Source organism: Cornus florida, unplaced genomic scaffold, assembly GCF_030987335.1.
Source record: "Cornus florida cultivar Cherokee Brave unplaced genomic scaffold, ASM3098733v1 CherokeeBrave_3.0.0_Hap2_Chr11, whole genome shotgun sequence".
Taxonomy (NCBI): Eukaryota; Viridiplantae; Streptophyta; class Magnoliopsida; order Cornales; family Cornaceae; genus Cornus; species Cornus florida.
Window position 1 is genome coordinate 60,401,247 of NW_026775581.1, and position 23,020 is coordinate 60,424,266.

The 23,020-nt window shown below is 35.8% G+C and overlaps 1 non-coding gene across 1 annotated transcript; it reads left to right on the plus strand.

Moving 5' to 3' along the window:
• Window positions 1-20,251: 20,251 nt before the first annotated feature.
• On the plus strand, window positions 20,252-20,357 carry LOC132287252 (U6 spliceosomal RNA). The gene has a single exon (XR_009472969.1). It is a non-coding gene; the product is annotated as a U6 spliceosomal RNA (small nuclear RNA).
• Window positions 20,358-23,020: the final 2,663 nt, after the last annotated feature.

A 23,020-nucleotide genomic window follows, 5' to 3' on the forward strand; every position in this document is an offset into this window, starting at 1 on the left:
GGTGCCCAAGAGGAGACTCTACGTGGAAGGGAAACAAATCCCCCTCCAGGCGGAGTGAGGACGAGGGCTAGGTCGAAAGACATTATGGCGGGCTTAGAGGCACGTATGGCAAACATGGAGGGGTCCATAGCCAACGTGTTGGAGCAGCTTGAGGATGCTCACCAGCGCATGGATGGGCTGGAGTCGGAGGACGTTGAGGTCCAAAATGCTGTCAAAGGGTCACTCAATGCCCTAAGTGGTGACTTTCGGCAGGAGCTCCAAGCACTTCGAGAACTTATGTTGGGGGAGTTTGCCACCCTACGTGGCTATGTTGATCAGGAGCTTGGCACTTTCCGCGAGCAAGTGGAGGAAATGCGAGCGGACTGGACATTGTGCAAACGGGCGGTGGCGTCCGGCACAGCTACTACGGGGGTAGTAGCACCCCGGGTTGATATTCCCAAGCCTAAGTGCTATGGTGGGAACCGGGTAGCGAGGGAGTTGGAGAACTTCCTCTTCAGCATGGAGCAATACTTTGAGGCTACAGGCATGACCGATGAGACCATCAAGATACGTACGGCGACCCACTACCTCACCGACCATGCCATGCTATGGTGGAGGAAAAAGTATGGTGACATAGGCAAAGGTACGGTCTCTATTGATACTTGGGCTGATTTCACTAGGGAAATTAAGAAGCATTTCTATCCTGAGAATGCCGAGGATGAAGCTAGGGGCAGACTCCGAAGGCTAAAACAGGTTGGGTCGATTCGGGACTATGTGAAGGAATTCACTAACTTGACTCTTGAGATCCCGGATCTATCCGACAAGGACTCTCTTTTCTTCTTCATGGATGGATTGCAGTTGTGGGCTAAGACGGAGTTGAGGCGGCGCAACGTGCAAGACCTTGCCACAGCTATTGCAGAGGCAGAGTCCTTTATTGATTTCAGCTCCAAGAAGGAACCCTCGTCCAAGCCAAAAGACAAAGACAAGGACAAGGGGAGGTATGCCGGCAAAGGTGGGGGAGACAAGGGCGCTGCACCCCACAAGGATTGGTCCCGTAAGCCAGGTGGTGGCCATGGAGGCAAAGAGGGAAGGGAGAACAAGGAAGGAGCACCCAAGCCTAAGGGTTCTTGCTTCATATGTGATGGACCACATTGGATACGAGATTGCCCAAAGCGGAAGACCCTCAATGCCATGACAAGCCGCTACGAAGAGCAACAGCAGGAGGAGGCGCAGATGGGTTCATTGCAAATCCTTAATGCCATCAAGGCTAAAACTGAAGTCCCTAAGGCGGCAGCTAAAGGGCTAATGTTCGTGGAGGCGAGCATTAATGGGACACCCACACGTGCTTTGGTGGACACGGGTGCATCCCACAACTTTGTGAGCCTTGACGAGGCCAAGAGGTTGGGCCTCAAGTATAGCAAAGAAGGGGGCTCCATGAAGGCAGTTAACTCGGCGGCAAAGGCTATACATGGCATGGCACACGGCGTCCAAGCATGCATTGGCGAGTGGGGTGGCCACATAGATCTATCGGTGGTACCCATGGACGACTTCAAACTAGTCCTTGGGTTGGAGTTCTTAGATAAGGTGAGAGCTTTCCCCATCCCTTTTGCTAACACTATGTGTATTATGGAAGGCAACACAGCATGCATGGTGCCAGTGGAGCGAGGCGCCAAGTTGGAAGCCCAAGCTTTGTCAGCTATGCAGTTCAAGAAGGGCTTCAAGAAGGGAGAGACTAGCTACCTTGCTACGTTACTGGAGACACCCGAAGATGAGCTAGTCCCTTCCCCACAAGAAGAGGTGCCTAAGGAGATACGAGCCGTGCTAGACGAGTACACGGACGTGATGCCTAAAGAGCTGCCCAAGAAGCTTCCACCTAGGAGGGAGGTGGATCATAAGATTGAGCTGGAATCGGGTTCTAAACCCCCTGCTTTGGTGCCCTATCGGATGGCACCCCCAGAGTTGGAGGAGTTGCGGAGGCAACTTAAGGAGCTGTTAGATGCGGGCTATATTCGACCATCGAAGGCCCCATATGGCGCACCGGTGTTGTTCCAAAGGAAGAAGGACGGGTCCTTGCGCATGTGCATTGACTACCGGGCGCTCAACAAGGTGACTATCAAAAACAAGTACCCCATTCCTCTCATTGCCGATCTCTTTGACCAGCTTGGTGGAGCACGCTACTTCACTAAGCTTGACTTGCGCTCGGGGTACTACCAGGTGCGGATAGCGGACGGGGATGAGCCTAAGACTACGTGTGTAACGAGGTATGGCTCCTATGAGTTTCTTGTTATGCCGTTTGGCCTCACCAATGCACCTGCTACTTTTTGTACTTTGATGAACAAGCTCTTCCATCCCTACTTGGATCGCTTTGTGGTGGTGTACTTGGATGATATTGTTGTGTATAGCACCACTCTAGAGGAGCACGTGCAGCACTTGAGGGCGGTCTTCCAAGTCCTACGGGAAAACGACCTATATGTGAAGACGGAGAAATGCTCATTTGCCCAAGAGGAGGTGTTGTTCCTAGGGCATAAGATACGGGATGGCAAGCTAATGATGGATGAGGCAAAGGTGAGGGCCATTCAAGAGTGGGAGCCGCCCACTAAGGTGACAGAGCTACGCTCATTCCTTGGGCTTGTCAACTACTACCGCCGCTTTATCAAGGGTTACTCGGCGAGAGCAGCCCCACTGACGGACCTTCTCAAGAAGGCGCGTGCTTGGAGTTGGACAGAGTCGTGCCAGGGGGCATTTGATGACTTGAAGAGGGCAATTACGGAGGAGCCGGTACTTAGCTTGCCCGACCACTCCAAGCCATATGAGGTGCACACGGATGCATCAGACTTCGCTATTGGGGGTGTGTTGATGCAGGAAGAACACCCCATAGCTTATGAGAGCCGCAAGCTTAATGACACTGAGCGGCGCTATACTGTGCAAGAGAAAGAAATGACGGCGGTCATCCATTGCCTACGTACTTGGAGGCACTACTTGCTCGGGGCACAATTTGTGATCAAGACGGATAATGTTGCCACCAGCTACTTCCAGACACAGAAGAAGCTTAGCCCCAAGCAAGCTCGTTGGCAGGACTTCCTAGCGGAGTTCACTTACCATTTCGAATATAAGCCGGGCAAGGCCAATGTGGTGGCGGATGCGCTTAGTCGCAAGGCCGAGCTCGCAGCTATAAGTCGGCCCCAGCACCCTCTTGTGGAACGGATCAAGGAGGGGTTACAGCATGACCCTCTAGCCAAAAGCCTTATTCAGCTGGCTAAAGAAGGGAAGACTCGGCGCTTTTGGCTAAGGGATGATTTACTTCTCACTACAGGGGACCGACTATTTGTGCCCAGGTGGGGCAACTTGCGAAAGGAGTTGATACGGGAGTGCCATGACACCAAATGGGCTGGACACCCAGGTATGCGGCGTACACTAGCACTCCTAGAAGATTCTTACTATTGGCCTCGGATGCGAGATGACGTGGAGACATATGTGAGGACTTGTCTTGTGTGCCAACAAGATAAGATTGAGCAACAGCATCCTGCAGGCCTACTAGAGCCATTACCTATTCCAGAGAGACCATGGGAGAGCGTCTCTATGGATTTCATCACTTGCTTGCCCAAGTCAGAGGGTTGCGGGAGCATTATAGTGGTGGTAGATCGGTTCAGCAAGTATGCCACCTTCATACCTGCACCAGCAGACTGCACCGCAGAGAGGGCAGCAGAGTTGTTTGTTGACCATGTGGTCAAGCTTTGGGGAGTTCCGCAGAATATTGTCAGTGATAGAGACCCGCGTTTCACGGGTAGATTTTGGACGGGACTCTTCAAGAAGATGGGGACGGATCTCAACTTCTCTACGAGTTTCCACCCCCAATCAGATGGGCAGACGGAGCGCATCAACGCTCTTCTGGAGCTTTATTTAAGGCACTATGTGAGTGCCAACCAGCGAGATTGGGCCAAACTCCTTGGAGTGGCACAGTTTTCTTACAACTTGCAGCGGAGTGAGGCTACCAATCACAGTCCATTTGAGGTTGTTACCGGACGGCAGCCTATGACACCCAACGCCATTGCTTCGACTTGCGATGGTAAGAGTCCGGCGGCCTACAAATTTGCCAAGAGGTGGCATGAGCAGTCCGACTTGGCTAGGGCATACCTTGACAAGGCGGCAAAGAAGATGAAGAAGTGGGCCGACACCAAGCGCAGGCGGGTGGAGTACATAGTGGGAGACCAGGTGATGGTTAAGCTACTACCCCAACAGTTTAAGTCCTTTCGAAGCGTGCATAAGGGGCTAGTAAGGAGGTACGAGGGCCCGTTCCCTATCGTCAAGCGGGTGGGCAAGGTCTCCTACATGGTGGAGCTTCCACCCAAGTTGAAGATACATCCAGTCTTCCATGTCAGCATGCTCAAGCCTTATCATGAAGACACGGAAGACCTTACTCGGGGCATATCGCATAGGGCACCCACGGCCGTTGTCACATCCTTTGACAAGGAAGTTGATTGCATCCTTGCAGATCGTGTGATGAGCAGGAGAGGTGTGCCCAAATATACAGAGTATTTAGTGAAGTGGAAGAACCTGCCAGATAGCGAGGCGAGCTGGGAGCATGAGGATACACTATGGCAGTTCGCAGAGTATATCCAGCGGTTCAAGCAAGAAGACGCGACGAGGGCGTCGCGAGCTTAGGTGGGGGAGAATGTCACACCCCGCTACCAAGAGGCTATGCCACGCAGGCGCCACGCAGACGCCCAGCAGACGATGACATGGAGCCTGCATGGATTGGAGCTTTCTAGACTTCTCTACACAAGTATGGAACTTTCCGGAATTCTCTAGATTAGTGTGGAGTTATCTAGCCTTTTCTAGACTTGTCTAGAGTTCTATAGAATTCTCTAGAATTCTCTAGACTTGTCTTGTACATAGTAGATAGTTCTAGAGTTGTGTAGATATTTCTGGAGGATTCTAGATACTAAATCTAGGCCATACATTTGTACACATCTAGAATGTTCTTGTAAGGCCAAAGGCCTATAAATAGGAGGTGGGAGTTCATTTGCTCCTCACCAAGCAACCAAGTTGTAATCTCTCCTCTCAAGTAATACAAGTTCTATACATTCCCAAACTCTCTTGCTCACTTGCCTAACCTCTTCCTACACACCCAAGTAAGCAAAACACTTGTCTAGCCTTAGTCTTCACTAAGCTAGCACACTCGGGTAGGCTGACTTAGCGCTTCAAGGGGGCTTGAAAGTGTCTAAGGCCGCACGGGAGCTTGAAAAGGTTCAAGTCCGTGACACTATGCTTACTATTTAAGGGTGTTTTTGTAATTTAATAAAAATATTTTTTATTTTTTAATTTAATATTAAATGATAAGTTCAAATTTGTTATTTCACAGCCTAATTAACTGGTCGAATACGGATATTGAGGCAATGTGAACACTTTTTAAAAATATAGGGTTTTTTGAAACAGGTTGGGATTTTATGATTCAAAAATGAAAGCAATGGGGGTTTTATGAAATTTGCTCTAAAATATATGATAGATTCATGTGAACAAAACAAAACAAAACTTGGGTTTCCATATTCTAAAAAAAAAAAAAAAAAAAAAAGAGCGTGTTTTACCTGCTAATTTAGAGGAAAAAAAAAAAACCTGAACATTGAGAGCTGAGTTGATGATAGATTGACAGCAAAATAGAAGATTCATTCTGATTTCTATTCCAATTTTGATTCTGATGTTGAACTATGTAAGTAAAATGAAATTGAAAAATGGAGCAAGGATAAGGGCAGAAAGAGCATGAATATTTTATATAAAGATCTTATTGTTTTTGTTCAAAATTTGATCGACACATGTACCAACGACAAATTATACTTCATTATTATTTTCTTCACCACTCAAACACACCACTAACAACTGTCTTTCACTTTAGACTCTAACCCTATACATAATACAGTACTAAACATTATCTTCTCCTTTAGCCCTTGCAAATTCTAGCATGTTTTCACTTTAACTTTTCTTTTTAGTTATATATATATATATTTTGGCGCGGCGGGCGGGGGGGAGAGATTTTTGAACTTTCAAAACAAAATGCGTATAATAATAGGGGGGACTCCCTCGGGGCCAGGCACATGCTCCCTCCACCCCTGGTATGATTATATATAACGTAGACTAATATAGATGCTCGGGTTAAAAAAGAAAAAATTATTTACATAGAAGGTAAGAGATAAAACTATTAATAAAAAATTCACATAGCATAATAAAAGACGTGATTTGTAATAGAATATAAGAAAAAAATGAGAATTCGTGTGATTTATTCAGTCGATACCAATAAAGACAATAATGATGAAAAAGTTGTATCTTCCATCTTTTCTTTATATTTTCTTCCAAACCAAGCCAAATATAGAAAATTAATGTAAATTATCTTTCTTAATATCTTAATTTCTTGTAGATCCACATTATTATTTTCATTATACTTTCCTAACCACTGAGATTGGAATAATTTATTATTTTCTTAAAATTGATTTAACAGTCATTTGTCATTAAATCTTCAAAATCTTTGCACAACATAGGCACCGTTGGGAACTTGGGACAAGTAAGTAATTGCTTATGATGAACTTTGGCATCCATTGATTATTATTTGATTTCTTATGTTTGTTTAGTAAAAAAGATATATTAAATATACTTTAGTAATAATTATCCATTAGGATTCAACTGCGATGCACAAAAATACCATGAGTTATAAAATTTAGTAATGGTAATATATCTTACCTTTCATCCATTATGAGTAAGAGATTTGAACTTTGGTTATTGATGCTAACTGAACTTTAAGTTGAGCCAAAAGATAGGTTCCGTTAATGTTGTGCAAAATATAAGATCTTCAAACCATTTCTCTCTCTATAGTTAATGGGTACAAAATGTAGTGTTTCATTTCACAAATCACGTAATGAGAGAGTATGGTTTGGGACCTTTGTATAATCTTAATCCATTGTTAGTCTTCTCATACACTAAGATTTACATAAGAAAATCAAGAGTTACAAAAAACTCTTCATTAACTCTAACTCTTCACAAATTGTTCATTAAGTGAATGCTAACTTCAAGAGTTACCAAAAGATCACTTAACTCTTCATTAAGTGACTAATAACTCTAATTCCATTAGTGAAGTATTAATTACTTGGTTTATTAAAGAGCATGTAACTTAAATTGGTTATAAGTATATCCATCTTCACACTTTTAGTTTTTTATACAATAGGTGTACTTAATATTGGATCACCTTCCAATTTATTTTTTAAAACCCTCTTCATGGATGTATCTAGTATAGCATATGTATAATCATGTAAAGGCCATATTGAAGTGATAAATTTCTAACAATCTCCCATTTAACCTACATAATTATACCATTTACTAGATTATTCACATAATATGGCCATCACACTTTTCCAAATAAGAGGTTGCACCATCTCCTTTAGATTTTGTTCAATGAAACTACTAATGCCAAACCGTTGTAGTTATTGAATCACTCATCGATTCAATACCATTCAATAGTTATAGCATTAATATTTTCGTCAACATGAATAAGCGAGATTTAACTAATACTGATGTCATTAGCAAAGTATTGGTGATTAGTATTAATTCATCAATAACGGTCCAGTATTGCTTTTATATTTAAATATGCACGAAAGTTGAAAGTAATACAACATAATCATCATATTGTCTTAAACATAATGTGGTCACAAAAAAATATCAATACGCTTTTAACCCAAACACAAAAGACTTTCCACTAAGCTCATGCGCGCAACATGATCCTAAAAGAGCTTAGGTGAGAGACCTTTTGTTAATGGGTTTCCTAACATGAGTATAATACTGATATATTCAATTGAAACAATGTGATTAAAAGCCTTTTCTCTCATAACAAGATACTAGATATTAATATGCCTCGATCCTCCAAGAGTTTTGTTATTCTTGGAGAATCGAATAACAGTATCATTATTATAGTAAAATTTCAAGGGTCTTGTAATGGAATCAACAACACTTAATCATGTGATAAAATTTCTTAACCATATTGCATGACATGTGGATTCATAACATGCTACGAATTCGGCCTCCATAGTGGAAGAAGTAACTAGTGATTGTTTTCGATTCTTCTATGAAATAGGCCCTTCTGCTAGCATAAAAACATATCCAAAAGTAGATTTTCAAGTATCCATGCATCCAGTATAGTTAGAATTTGAATAACCAATAACCTCAAGGTTATCTGTCCTTTTGTATGTAAGCATGTAATTTTTAGTTCCTTGTAGATAACGCAACACTTTCTTGACTGCTTTCCAATGATCAATACCTAAATTACTTTGGTATCAACCAAGCATACCTACCACATACGCTAGGTCGGGACGTGTACAAACTTAAGCATACATTATACTCTTAAATGCAGAAGCATAAGGAATTCCTTTTATTTGTTCCCTTTCAAAATCAATTTTGGGACATTGAAATTCATCAAATTTGTCACTATTAACAATAAGGGCAACATTATTAGAACAATGTTGCATGTTGAATCTTTTAAGAATCTTATCAATATAGGCTCAATGGGATAATCCTAAAAGACCACGAGACCTATCTCGGTGAATTTCAATATCAATAACAAATGATGTTTCACCCAGATCTTTCATATCAAAATTCCTTGAAATGAATTGTTTTGTCTCATGTATCATTCCCGTATTATTGCTGGTAAGCAATATATTGTCAACATACAACGCTATAATGCAAATCTTACTCCCACTGATCTTAAGGTACATACATGAATCCACTAGATTCTTCTTAAAACCAAAGTTAGTTAAAACTTCATGGAACTTAAGATACCATTGTCAAAAAGCTAACTTTAGATTATAGATGAACTTTTTAAGCCTACACACCTTATGGGTCTTGCCTTTATCCTGAAAGCTTTCAGGTTGGTCCATATAGACCACTTCATGCAAGTCATAATTTAAGAATGTTGTTTTGACATCCATCTGATGTAGCTCTAGATCATAATGAGCTACCATGACTATTCAAAGGAAGTCCTCATTGGAAACAGGAGAAAATGTTTCCTTATAATCAATCATTTCTTTTTGAGTGTATCCTTTAGCAACTAATCTGGGCTTGTATATTTCAATATTGCCTTTGGAATCACGTTTGGTTTTGAAAATCTATTTGCAACTGACAGTTTTGGATTCTTCAGGAAATTCTCATGGTCCCAGACTTCGTTGTCCTTCATGGATTTCAACTCTTCATTCATGGCATTAAGCCATAGAGTTGATTTATCGCTTCTTATGGTTTGAGCATTACAACGAGATAATTTTCTAAGCCAATATCATAATCACACTCATTTAAATAAATTTCATAGTCATTCGAAATAGTTGACTTTCTTTCTCTTTGGGATGTGCGTAAAGGTACTTCCGCAACTGGAGTAAATTCCTTAATATGGGAAGTTTCTTTAGCATCATCATTTTTCCATAATATCTACATGTGCTACCTTATCTTGGATCATTGGTAATGGCATAAGAATAAGGTCTTCCTCAAAAGAAATTTTTCTACGCCTAGTTCTCCCACTAACATCCCCATTTTCTAAAAACACGGAATGTCCAGTTTCAAAAATTCGAGTACTATGAGTAGAACAATAAAATCTAAACCCTTTCAATCGTTTTGGATAACCAATAAAATAACAACTTATAGTTCTAGAGTACAATTTTTTTTAATTATGGGTTGAATATTTTAGTTTCTGTTGAACATCCCCAAATACGAAAATAGTTTAAAGTCGGTTTCCTACTAACCCATAACTCATAAGTAGTTTTAGGCACAACTTTCCTAGGAACCCAATTTAAAATATGTATTACAGTTCTCAAAGCTTTGCTTCACAAAAATTCAGATAAAGAGGAATTACATATCATGCTTCTCACTATTTCCATTAGAGTATAGTTTCAACGCTCAGCAATACCATTTTGTTCAGGTGTGCTTAATTGGCATTAGATAATTTGCAACAATACTGTTCTCTTTCAAATTTAAGGCAAAAGGATTCTGATTTTGATCCGGCTCAGTGAATATATCATAATATTCACTGCCTCTATCTGTAATACCCCTAATTTTAAAATGATAATCTCGATAGTATTTTAACTGTTTTAATTGCATTTTTATTTATTTACTTAATTATTTGGCAATTTGATTACGTGTTTAAATGAATTGATTAATTAAATATTTTATTTATTTAAATGTTTTATTTGACTTAACTGATTAATTGAAAGTATGTGCTTGAATGTTATTTGAATTAATTGATTTAATTAATGTGTTTTGTTTATTTGTAATTAATTGTAGATTAAATAATTAAATGTTTATTTTGTTTCGTTTTATTTTATATTTTATTTTATTTTATAGATATGGTTAGTAGTAATGGACCAACCAATTGGGTCATATGAACTACTTGGATATAAAGTTTAATGGGTAATTATCATTACCCATTGATAGTTATATATATATAGATATATATATAAAAGGAAAGTAATTTATTAATTAATATTATTGTAACTTATTATTAATAATCTGATGTATATATTTTTATATTTGTATAATGAGGATATACATAAATTATATATGTAACACATTTTTAGTTACCCATGGATAGTTATATATATATAGATATATAAAAAGGAAAGTAATTTATTAATTAATATTATTGTAACTTAGTATTAATAATCTAATGTATATATTTTTTATATTTGTATAATAAGGATATACATAAATTATATACGTAACATATTTTTAGTTACCCATGGATAGTTTTATATATATATATATATATATATATATATATATATATATATATATAAAAGGAAAGTAATTTATTACTTAATATTATTGTAACTTAGTATTAATAATCTGATGTATATATTTTATATATTTGTATAATAAGGATATACATAGATTATGTACGTAATATATTTTTAGTTAACTTTTTAATATTTTAATATTATTTTTTTCTTTTAGTAAGTTGACTTGGATTGGGAAAGAAATTAAATCACGTAGTATATTTTAGAGGAAAAAGGCAGAGAGTTTAGAGAGAAAGAAGGAAGAAAAAAAAGGAAAAGAGGAAGAAAGAGGCTAGGTGCAATCCCCCGGGTTTTAGATTAAGCTTTAATCTAAATTTTGGAAATTAAATAAATTTTGGAGACTCTTTTATATCATTTAGGAGTTTTTATTTAGATCTTTTTGTGATATAATTTTTGGTTTTAGATTTAAAGTGGAGTCGTTGGTGTCATTATTTTAGTTACTAGGGGATTTAATGTGATTTAGAAAAGTGTGAGTTAGTGAAATCCAAATGTAAGCACCAAATGAACCTATGTGCCACAGATCTAGCCAAGCAACCACCTGTCTTCCTTACACAATCCATAGGACACGTTTTGTGTCCAAGCCTTATACCTCGCCTTCTCAATTTTACATGCAAAAACCATAATCAAAGGGAAAGGAAAAAGGAAAGGGGGAGCAAGAAAGGGACAACCGAGAGTGTAGTAAGAGAAATTTTGGTCCAGCCATGTAAGGAGAAATTCAAGGCAGAAAATTCAGCATCAACATCATCTTCTCAGCATCTATATTTTTGTCTAAAGTAGGGTTTGCTATAACACTTGTTTATTTGAGTGATTTTGTGTATGAATTCTTTGGTGATGCCATTGATATCCTTGTCTGAGGTTCCTGTTCGTAAGGTTCCTGTTCAATTGCCCTTTTGATTTGTTCTGATCAGTTGTTCTAATTGAGTTTAGTCCTCTGAAAATCTCATTTTTATTTAATCAATTCTTTGTTATTTATTGTTGGACTATGTTTACATCTTTGTTATGACTATGTTGTTATAGGCTCACCTTTTGTTTTAATGGCATGTTCTTGTGATCTAAAAAATTCTATAGAAACCCTTGTTATTTTTTTTTCTACTGGGACTATTGTCTCACCCTACCATTTTTCAGGTGCCATGATCAAATTGGGGAATTGGAGTTGCTAAATTTCATATAGATGGTGTGATACCCCTCGGATCCGAGACACGGGTTGATCAGGCCCAGGCCCAAACCCGGGGGAATATCTAACAATTAATATTTTATAATGAACACGGAATACAAAATGAATTAAGAAATGAAATTAAAGCTGAAAGGAACTAAAAATAGAATCCGCAAAATATTATAATTATTAAAATCCATCAAACCTAAACTCCAAAACTCTATCAATTTACAACTCGGGAATCCATCCCTAGCGAACCTCTATTAAACATCCAAACGGATAATAAAGCAACTGTAATAAGCATCTAGAAATAAACTATGGAGAGAATCCTACATCGTCGGAAGAGTGAATAGAGACCTCTGCTCAGCACGAACACGTCTAAGCCTGGAACTGTCGTATACCTGAAAAATAGAAGTGGGTCAGGCCCACGCGCAAGTTCTATACGACTACAATCCAAACAGAGGCCCGATATGCATGTACATCCTAAACAATTCAACAATAGCTAATAGTCCGTAAATATATATATAGTCACACTAAAGGACTCTCACTGGACTACAGGCCGGTCTCAACCTGAATAGAGGTAACATGCTAAAACGCACACGAAGTGGGCATACGTACCTATGCATCCCAATGCATATACGCTTCCTAACCGTCGATCCTGAGACTCAAGCTCACATCGAGGTACCATAACAATATATTTAAAGTCCATCCCGAATCCTAGTAGTGCCGCTCAACTAGTCGTTGCCATGACACTACAATTAATAGGACTTAACTTTTAGTTAATCCAATTCTTAATCCAGAGTAGGTAGGTTTTGGTATTTTGAAACCAAACCATCCCTAGCATACCACCGTCCCATACCAGTGTATACTATCCAATCATCCAGCAGTTGATAACATCAACAATTAAAGTAAACATCAGCTAAATCCATATTTCCATTACTGATACTAACAGGCATAGTGTAAGCATCAATAAAAAGAATCAGATATATACATAAAAAGATTCAGTTCTATATCCAACATTGATACTAACAGACATAATGTAAGTATCAAGAATTATAGTTACTGTATAAACACAAACTTACTCAGTTTAGGTTGTTTCATTCAATCAGATATAATGATAAAATTATTTTAAATTATCATTCAATACTCAGCAGTTGATATTACAGACATTTAAGATAACCATTAACAAAGTCCATTCCTCCAACAGTTGATACTAATAATACTAATGCAAGTATCAAGATAGAACCACAGTAGGTACATATACCTACTTAGTTTAGGTTGTTTTACAAAATCCCATTAGTGTTAATTTGAGAATTATTATTCTTCAACACTACCATATTCTAAACAAGTGTAATTCAGATACATACTCATGATATAGAATTATACATGTTCCAATTATATCATTCGTCTCAAAAGATTTCAGAATTAAACACAGTGTACTCACATAATTTAACACTATGAAACTACCTGTTTAAAACCCTACTGTCCAGACTTTTCTACACAAGTAACCTTAGTTAACACCACCTCTGAAGCTTTAATTTATCTCCATACATTACTTAGACCTTCCATATTCAATTCTGCAGTCAATTAAAAATTCCAAAATCAACCATTGCATGCAAAACTGACTGGAAACGAAGAATATCACAAAAACTGAGCAAGGAGACGTCTCCAAAAATTGGAGCCGCCTCCTTTAAACATTGGAGCCGGCTCCAATTTCTTGGATCTGCCTCCACACTAAGGGGAGCCGTCTCCCTCCAAGGGAGAGCCGGCTCCCTCCCTCTTTGCTTCGTCGTTCCTTCCTCCGATGAACTCTGCAGCCTCTACACCTCACTGTTATGGCTTCCAAATCCTGTAACCTAACCCTAGCGTGTTCCTAGTCCATGTTTAAGTCCTTATACCATTATTAATCATGAACTTAAATCAAGAATTATGCACACAACTATCAAGTTTCAACAGTTTAAAAACTATGCAACACATACTAGTGTGTATCAAACTTTAGCACGAACAGAGAAACTTTTTAAGTTACAATTAATTCTGGAACAGTTTAGGAATGCAAAGAACACGAAGCCTAAGGGAGAGAGTAAGGATAGAAATTGCCTTTTGAGATTTTTGTTAAAAAAAATTTCTACGTTGTCTTCTACGATCTTCGGCGATTCCTACGGCAAACTTCCTCTGTTCCTCCTCTCTATTTCCACAGATGTGTTTTGAGTTTTGTTTTGTTTTTTTTTTAAAAAAAACCCTAGTACAACATTATTACATCTATTTATAAGGTTACACAAAACCTACAGCTAATTGAAGCCCTAATGTGAAACCTAATCGGCCCATAACACCATCTAAGTGAAAAAGAAAACATGTCGGCTACTTACCACCAATCCTACAGTAACGTGAATTTAGGAAAGCAAGTAACTTTAATTTATTTTAATTACCAATTTACCAAAAATTAAATAAAACAATTAACAAAGAATTAAAGAACACAATTAAGCAAATAAAATTAAACTAAGTAAAATAATTAAATAATTAAAGTCAATAAACAAATCAACCAAACAATTAATCAATTTAAATACACTAAATAAATAAACAAAGGCAAGCAATCAATTAAACAACCAGAAAAACCAATTAAACAAATAATTAATAATTAAACAAATAAAAATCCAATAAAATAATAAACAAAACTACCGAGACTATCCTTTTAAAAATTAGGGGTATTACAGATGGAGACTATCTTTATATTGTGCATAAAGTGTTTGAGGAATTGTTTGTATGGATTTATATTTGAGGAATTGGATGTATTTGTGAGTTTAAGTGCCTATGCTGTATCTAAACCGTTCTATATTCACATAGGGACTGGTTGTACCTATCCTTTTATTGTAGTTGTGATGAATTGGTATTTGTGAGCTTAAGTAAGAAAACAAGGATTTTGTATTTTTGTGGCAATTCAATAATTTCTCCAATGAGCTGTATTGATCCAAAAGTTTTCAAATTTTTACCACAGTTTCCTTTATGCATCTAGTACTTCTCCATAAAATTTCATAATTTTTAGATTAGTATATATTTTTATAAAAAATCGAGATTACCTGCTATCCAGATTTTACATCTGCCGGAAATCAGATTTTAAATAAATTATTTCACCAACTTCTTGACACCGAATCTTTATCAAAACTTCCAGATTCTTTCATAAGTCTACTATCAAAATAAATTTACTTTGCCAATTCTGGAGGTCAAACGAATTTTCTAAAAATTCTGAAGTATCTGCTGCTAGGTTTTCTTCAAACTAAGTATTGCTGATTTACTTCTCAAATCTGATTTAAATGGAAAACCTTCAGCCTCTGTGAGTTGCTCAATTATGTTTTACTTTGAATCTAGTTTTCAAATCATTTTTGTTTGCTCCGTTTTGATTTAAAATGAATTTTCTACGAATTTTTAACTAATTGCAGCGCAGATTTTGTTTTAAAATTGTTTGTGATGTGTTTAAGTGAGTAATTATCGGAGTAGCGCAACGGAAGTGTGTTTGAGGTTATTTAAGTAAATTTGGGACTATGACTGGACTATGGATTTTTATATTGGATGATTTTTGGATAATTTAGTCGGACAATTTCCAAATCATGTTTTGCAATAGCCACTAATTTCGGGTTGTTACACTAGGGCTGTTTAATTTGTTTTAATGATTTTTAAATTGTTAAATTAGATTATGGAGGATTTTAAAAATATGATTTAAGTACACATGTTAAGTATAAAATTTAATTTATTTAAAAGGTTAAATTAATTAAATATGGTTGGATTAAATTATTTTAATCAATTATTTGGTTTTAAATAAATTTGATCTGATTGTGGAGGAGTATAATTATTTGAGATGCATGTTAATTTTTATGAGTACAATTATTTGAGATGCATGTTAATTTTTATAAGATAAATTTAATACATGCTATTTAGAATTGTTATATTTTGCTCAATTAAATGCAAAGGAATATCTGTATGATTTATATTATGCTATGTATGAATTTATTTGATGTGATATCATAACTGTAGCATCATTTATGAATTGTATGCATTATATGCACCAGTATGGGATGGTGGCATATTAGAGACAAATTAACTAAAAACGTTAAGTCATACCTATTCATGTATAACAGAATGGATTAACTAAAATGTTAAATCCTACATTTTTTCATGTTAGGTCAATTGAATCAGTTGGATGACATACCAGATATTTATTTTATGTTTGGATATGACGGATTATATATATATAGTTATATGCCATGATATGAGCTTGAGTCTCAGGATCATGTTTATGGTGCGTATATTGCTAGGGATGTGTAGCTAGATATAGTGTAGTTGTGTACCCTGGTAGGTCTAGGTACTCATGCCCACTATATGTGCATTTTGCATGTTGCCTACTATTTAGGTTAAGACAACCTTATAGTCTAGTGAGGTTACTTTAATGTGTATCTATATATATACGGACTATGTATTTATTGTTGGATTGACTAGGATGTATATGAGTTCTGAGTCTTTGTTTGGGATGTAGTAGATTAGAACTTGTTTGTTGGCCAGACCCACCATTATTTTTCAAGTGTTCATTAGTTCAAGGCTTAGGGATTATTCGTGCTGAGCAGAGACGATTTATTCACTCATCCGTCTTAACGTATGATTTCCTTATTATTGTTTTAGTCAGATATTATTTTATTTCAGTTGGATTTTAGATTAAGAGTCCACATGATGGATTTTCAAGTTGTAATTTTAATTAATTACTGGTATCAGAAGATTTTGTTATTAGAAGTTTATTATTGGATTAATTAATGATGATTTATTAATTAGTATTCTTTCAGGTTTTTTTTTTTTTTTTTTTTTTTTTTTTTTTTTTTTTTTTCATTTTGTATTCTGTATTCGTTTAAATACTTTAATTGTTTGATATTCCCTTGGGTTTGAGCTTGGGCTTGATCAACCCATGTCTCAGAGTTGAGGGGTATCACACAATCGGATCTCACACTTTTAATCCGCATGTCAAGTTGATTTTCAACTTCAGCTTCATAGATTTTAAAAATATCAAGTGACTCAAATTTTTCACGAATAAGATACAAATAAGTATATTTAGAAAATTCATCAATAAATGAAATGAAATATTTATGTCCATTAATGGATGAGATTGGAAAAGGTCCACATATATTAATATGAACTATTTTTTAACAATTATGTGGTCCTAGAAGTACCTTTTTTATTAATCTTTGTGTACTTCCCTTTTATGCAATTCACATAAGTACCAAAATCAAAAAAATCAAGTAAATTAATAATTACATCTTTAACAAGACGTGCCATCCTTTCTCTTGATATGTGGCCTAGACGTTTATGCTATAACATGGATGAATTCTCATTCACTCGATTTCTCTTTTTCTTGGTAACATCATTCACATTAAAGGATAGAAGAGACTGTGCATAATTTGAATATAAATTCAATGAATAAATATTACCCTGTAGAGTACCAGAGCCAACCAAATGCGAATTATGGAATAAAGAAACTCCATTATTTTCAAACTTTAATTCATAATCATAAGAATCAAGTTTCGGAACTAAAATAAGGTTTATAGTAAATACATGAACATAAAGTGTATCTACTAAATCCATAGTGAAACCAGTGTCTAAAATTAGACGTAGAGTACCAATGGTCTCAACGTCCACTTCTGTTCCATTTCCCAACGTAATGGTCTACTCTCATTTATTTAGTCTTTTGCTTGTAAGGTATCCCTACATAGAATTTGTTATGTGAATACTTACACCAGTATCAATCCACTAAGTGTTTGGTAGAACATCAATAAGGTATGCTTACTTGTCTGGTATTGAGGATTTGAGTGGAATAAATTTTAAGAAATAGAAGGAATATATTTGAATTGTTCTTGGTTATATGGATTTAGACTACGCATTACGGAGCCTATACTCACAAAGCTTACTGCTGAAAGTACTATAGAACAAAAGGCTTTATAAGAGAAATGGGAGCACTCTAATCACATGAGTCTAATGATTATGAAAAGCTCAATTATGCCTGCAATTAGAGGAGTTATTTCTAACTTTAATAATGTAATGAGCTATATGAAATCAGTTGAAGAACAATTTTTAGGTACTTCCAAATCTATTGCAAGTACTTTGATGATGAAAATAATGACAATGAAATATGATGTTCAAAGTGGTGTTTGTAAGCATATCATGAAGATGAAGCCTTTCAATTGAAAGGATTGACATGGAAATCTCTAAAGGATTCCTCGTTCACTTCATTATGACTTCTCTTCCAACACAATTTGGTCAATTTAAAATTAATTATAAAGTACAAAAAGAGAAGTAAAAGATAAGCGAGTTAATTGCCATGTGTGTTAAAGAAGAAGAGATGCTCAAAACTGAAAACTACACATGTTAATATGATGCTCATCAAGTCCAAAAGGGAATAAGATGCGTTGTCATTTTTGTAATAAGAAATGACATATGAGAAAAGATTGTCAGGTAAGTCTTGGTTAGAAAATAAAAGTAAAACTCAATACTTTGTGTCTTATAAATCCAGTAATTGCAGTATGATTCATAGCTACAAAAAAATAATCTAATTAACAATATGTTATGCATGCAAATTAACACCACACTTTCAATAAATCTAACTAAAATCATAAGTAGTTAGATATTATAAAATCAATAGATTCACTATATCATCATAAGAAACCAATAATACAACTGTAATTCTTTCGTTGGGCCGAATTACAATATATTATTAATATATTTTCAAAAACAAAAAAGGTGTAAGGCATAAGAATCATCCTTACCTATGCCACCATATAAATGAGGTTGTCAAATGTATAAATATAGAATTATATCACATTGGGTAAAAATACTCCAATATACTATATATTAATTATAACATTCATTTAACCATAGTGATCCTCCGTTGGGCTGATCATAACTTTATATGGTTTAATTATTTCACAATGTCCAACTATTCATAACATTGACCTTCCGTTGGGCTTATCAACACTACTTGAAAATTGAACACTTCGTAATGTGAACCAAAAAGAATTTTGTAACATATATTAATCAATATTGAGCATTAGTAATAATTAACCATCACAATAATCTATAGAGATATTCAAGAAATTTATATAAGTTTCATGCATCAAAATTAAGAACATTGGCTTTGATACCACTTGTTAGATACATTAAGATATTTTTTTTAACAATAATTTGTCCATTAGGAGTCAACCGTGATGCACAAAAACATCATGAGTTATAAAATTTAGTAGTGGTATATATCTTACCTTGATCCATTATGAGAAAAAGATTTGAACCTTAGTTATCGATGCTGACTGAACTTCAACTTGAGCCAAAAGATAGGTTCGTCAATGTTGAGTAAACCACTTATCTCTCTATAGTTAATGGGTACTAAATGTGGTGTTTCATTTCACAAGTTACGCAATGAGAGAGTATGGTTTGTGACTTTTATATAATCCTAGTCCATTGTTAGCCTTCAAATCAAAGACTTTAAGATTTACATAAGAAACCAAGAGTTAGACTTCATTAACTCTAACTCTTCATAAATTGTTCATTAAGTGAACGCTAACTTCAAGAGTTATTAAAGAATCACTTAACTCTTCATTAAGTGACCAATAACTCCAATTACATTAGTGAAGTATTGATCACTTAGTTTAATTGAAGAGTATGCAACTCAAATTGGTTATAAGTGTATTTATCCTTACACTTTTAGTATTTTATATACTAGGTGCACTTAATATTGGATCACCTTTTAATTAATTTCTTAAAACCATCTTCATAGATGTATCTAGTATAGCATATATATATATATATATATATATATATATGCCACATTGAAGTGATAAAATTTCAACAATTCCTACATAATGTTATATAATTTTTTAAGCAAATTACTTTTAATTGATATTAAAGGAGGTTTACATGGATGAAAACTTTTTTTTTTTTTCACCGTATTGCCTTTAATTTTAATTATAATTAAGTATATACTCTTAAGAACAATCACATTATACATTAAACTCTATAGAATATCTAACGTATGTAAATGTATAGAACGTGTCAGTATGTTTTGTTTCCACTTGTTTCTTTACATCCAAACGCTATACTAGGCACAAATTACGAGATCGATATAGATAAATGAGTCGTGATGATGAGAATATAAATGCATTACAAAAGTTTGTAGACTATATATATAGGGCAGAGTTATAGGTTTACTAGGTTGTGTAATAAGGGTCTAAAACAAAGAAAGTCCCACATCGATAAAAAAGCTGAAGTCTTTAGAGTTAATATATGGTGTGATCAGAAATACGATAAAATTGGAACGATACAGAGAAGATTAGCATGGCCCCTGCGCAAGGATGACACGCACAAATCGAGAAATGGTCCAAATTTTTTTTGACCCTTTTTGCCCCTGATTTTAGCATGTTGTTTTACGGAAATACCCTTGTAATTCTTTACCTTCCTACACTGTCCCGATACCTTTCCAAGTGTCTTCTCCTCCTCTTTGACACTCACCATAAGCTTACGGTGGACCGACCTCTGCAATTCCACATCCTTCCTCTTCCTGTTGTCCGTGTTTCCCCCTACCAATTTCAATAGCCTCTCTCTCTCTCTCTCTCTCTCTCTCTCTCTATAGATATATCTATATATATATATACACACACGCATAACTGTGCTTGATTTTGGCCAAGGTGTTCGTTCATTGTAAGTTTCAACTCAGAACCAGTTTTTGCTTCAATGGTTGTTTTGACTTCTCCTGTAGTAGTAGTTGTAGTAGTAGTAGTAGTAGTAGCATCACGAGTTGTGGTTTTCATCTGGGTTTCTCTCTCGTTTTTTGTGGGTTACTTTCTGACATTAGCAATTTTTGGTTCTAGACTTCTAGTAGTTCTTTTTTCAGAATTCATTTGTTTCTTTGCTTCTCCAACCCCTTTTTTATTTGTGAAATTTTGTTTGTTTTCTATGTATCTATCTGTGTGTGTATGTGTGTATTTGTCCCTTAATTGGTTTCTTCAATTCATCACAAATTTAAATGCCAACTTCATCAGTATATGCTTACTTTCTATGAATTTTGTAAAATATTTAAGATGCCTTTCCTCACAATAGAAGCTAGGCTATTAAACCCTAATTATATTAGTAAAACATAAGTTAGTGTCACCATCATATTGTTCTTCTTTATGGATGACCTTTATGTAAAATGCGTGAGGGTATTTTGTGTGCTATCATTCTTGATACATACTCTTTCAAATAATCAAGTAAAAGACAGTGTATATTTTTTTTTGGGTTCATTTATTCTCTTCCTAGGGAACAAATTGCTGGATAGAGAGAAATAAGAATTTGTTATGGAGCATAGTCTGTGGGGCCATTTACCACTGCTGGTGAGAGCCAACTCCAAAGAATCAGTTGAATACATTCTTCAAGCCCTTTGGAGAACTCGCGAGACTGGTCTAGATGATGCTGACCGCGATATCATCCGAGAAATGCTTCAACTTCAACATGATTCTGACCTTGATCCTGTACAGTACAACCCTCTTTCCCTCTCTCTCTCTCTCTCCCTATTTATATACACACAAACACATACACACATATGAATGTCATGGTGTTGCTGATTGTGTTTTAGGACTACTGAATAAACCATGACTGGATTTTTATTTGTAACTTTACCCAGTTTATATTCCAAGCTCTTTATACTAATCCCATGTTGAGTAATATGCTTTAGTATAGGAATTGTTTGAAATATAGGCCTGAAATAATAAGATATATTAAGAATTCATGGAAGCCACTAATTTGGATTTGGGATTTGGTGGTGAGGAAAGATGTGAAGTGTCGGATTGGGGCTCTAAAGAAGTCCAATGTTTTTTTGATATATAGATATAGATTTATGCAAGAAGTGTCTGATAAAAAAAATTAAATAGCTTATGTCTCCTAGAAGCAAGGAATTCTTGCATACCCTTTAAATGGGCTTTAAGTTGAACCAAGTCAAATTGAGTGTAATAGTCAGAATTTGGGACTTTAAGTTCATTGTTGAAGCTGCTGATTTATACCGTATTTAAGTTAAATGGAAGGAATTGGGTGAAAATAAACTCTGTTCCCAAGGTATAAGAAAAATCATTAACCTTAAATGTGTTGATAGTACTGGAAAAATTGTTTTTGTTTGTTCTGTTTGTATTGGTACGATGCTTTAAGAAGCACAATGATGTTTAGGGCTTTCAATTTATGTTGCTGCTTTTAACTCTATCCAACTTGACAGTGCTGAAAGAATTTACTTCTATAATATGCAGCTTTTGGTATGCCTTCGCATGTTGATCCGCAGGTGTGTATATCAGAATATTAATAAGGATGAGATTCAAAAGTTGTTTCCCGTTGAGGTCCTTCCTGAGTTACAGAGACTGTTAACACTGTTACTGCAAAAGTTTCAAAGAGAATGGCGGCAAGAAGTACTCAAGGATCAGGTCATAAATTCAACTACGATATGTGCTATTGCATTGATCTACTTGTAGTACATTGGTTCAACAGTTTCAATTTTCTACAAATCTTATTCAGGTTACTTTGCCCCGTTTAAAGTCAATGACATGGAATATGGCAACCCAGGTTGAAGAATTGACAGACCCTGTGGCAGTTATCAATTTGAAGGTCTCTTAACAAGTTGGACTTTTTGTATACAACTTGCTTCACATAATTCTCTGACAATTTAGACCAATTTGAAATAAAATAGAAGTTTTGGAAAAAAATGGAAGTAAACACAAAGAACTGCAAAGTGGCAGTTATCAATTTGAAGGTCTCTTAACAAGTTGGCCTTTTTGTATACAACTTGCTTCACATATTTCTCTTACAATTCAGACCAATTTGAAATAAAATAGAAGTTTTGGAAAAAAATGGAAGTAAACACAAAGAACTGCAAAGTGGACAGACCTGATTCTATGTGCATATAAATATTTTCAGTATTTTGTGGCTTTGTGCAGCTCCAAAATGATGCACAGTCTAACCCTGGGGAGATGGATGTGAAGTTCCAGTTGGCTAAAGATACCCTGGAAACAATGTTGAGGTCCATGTATTGTAT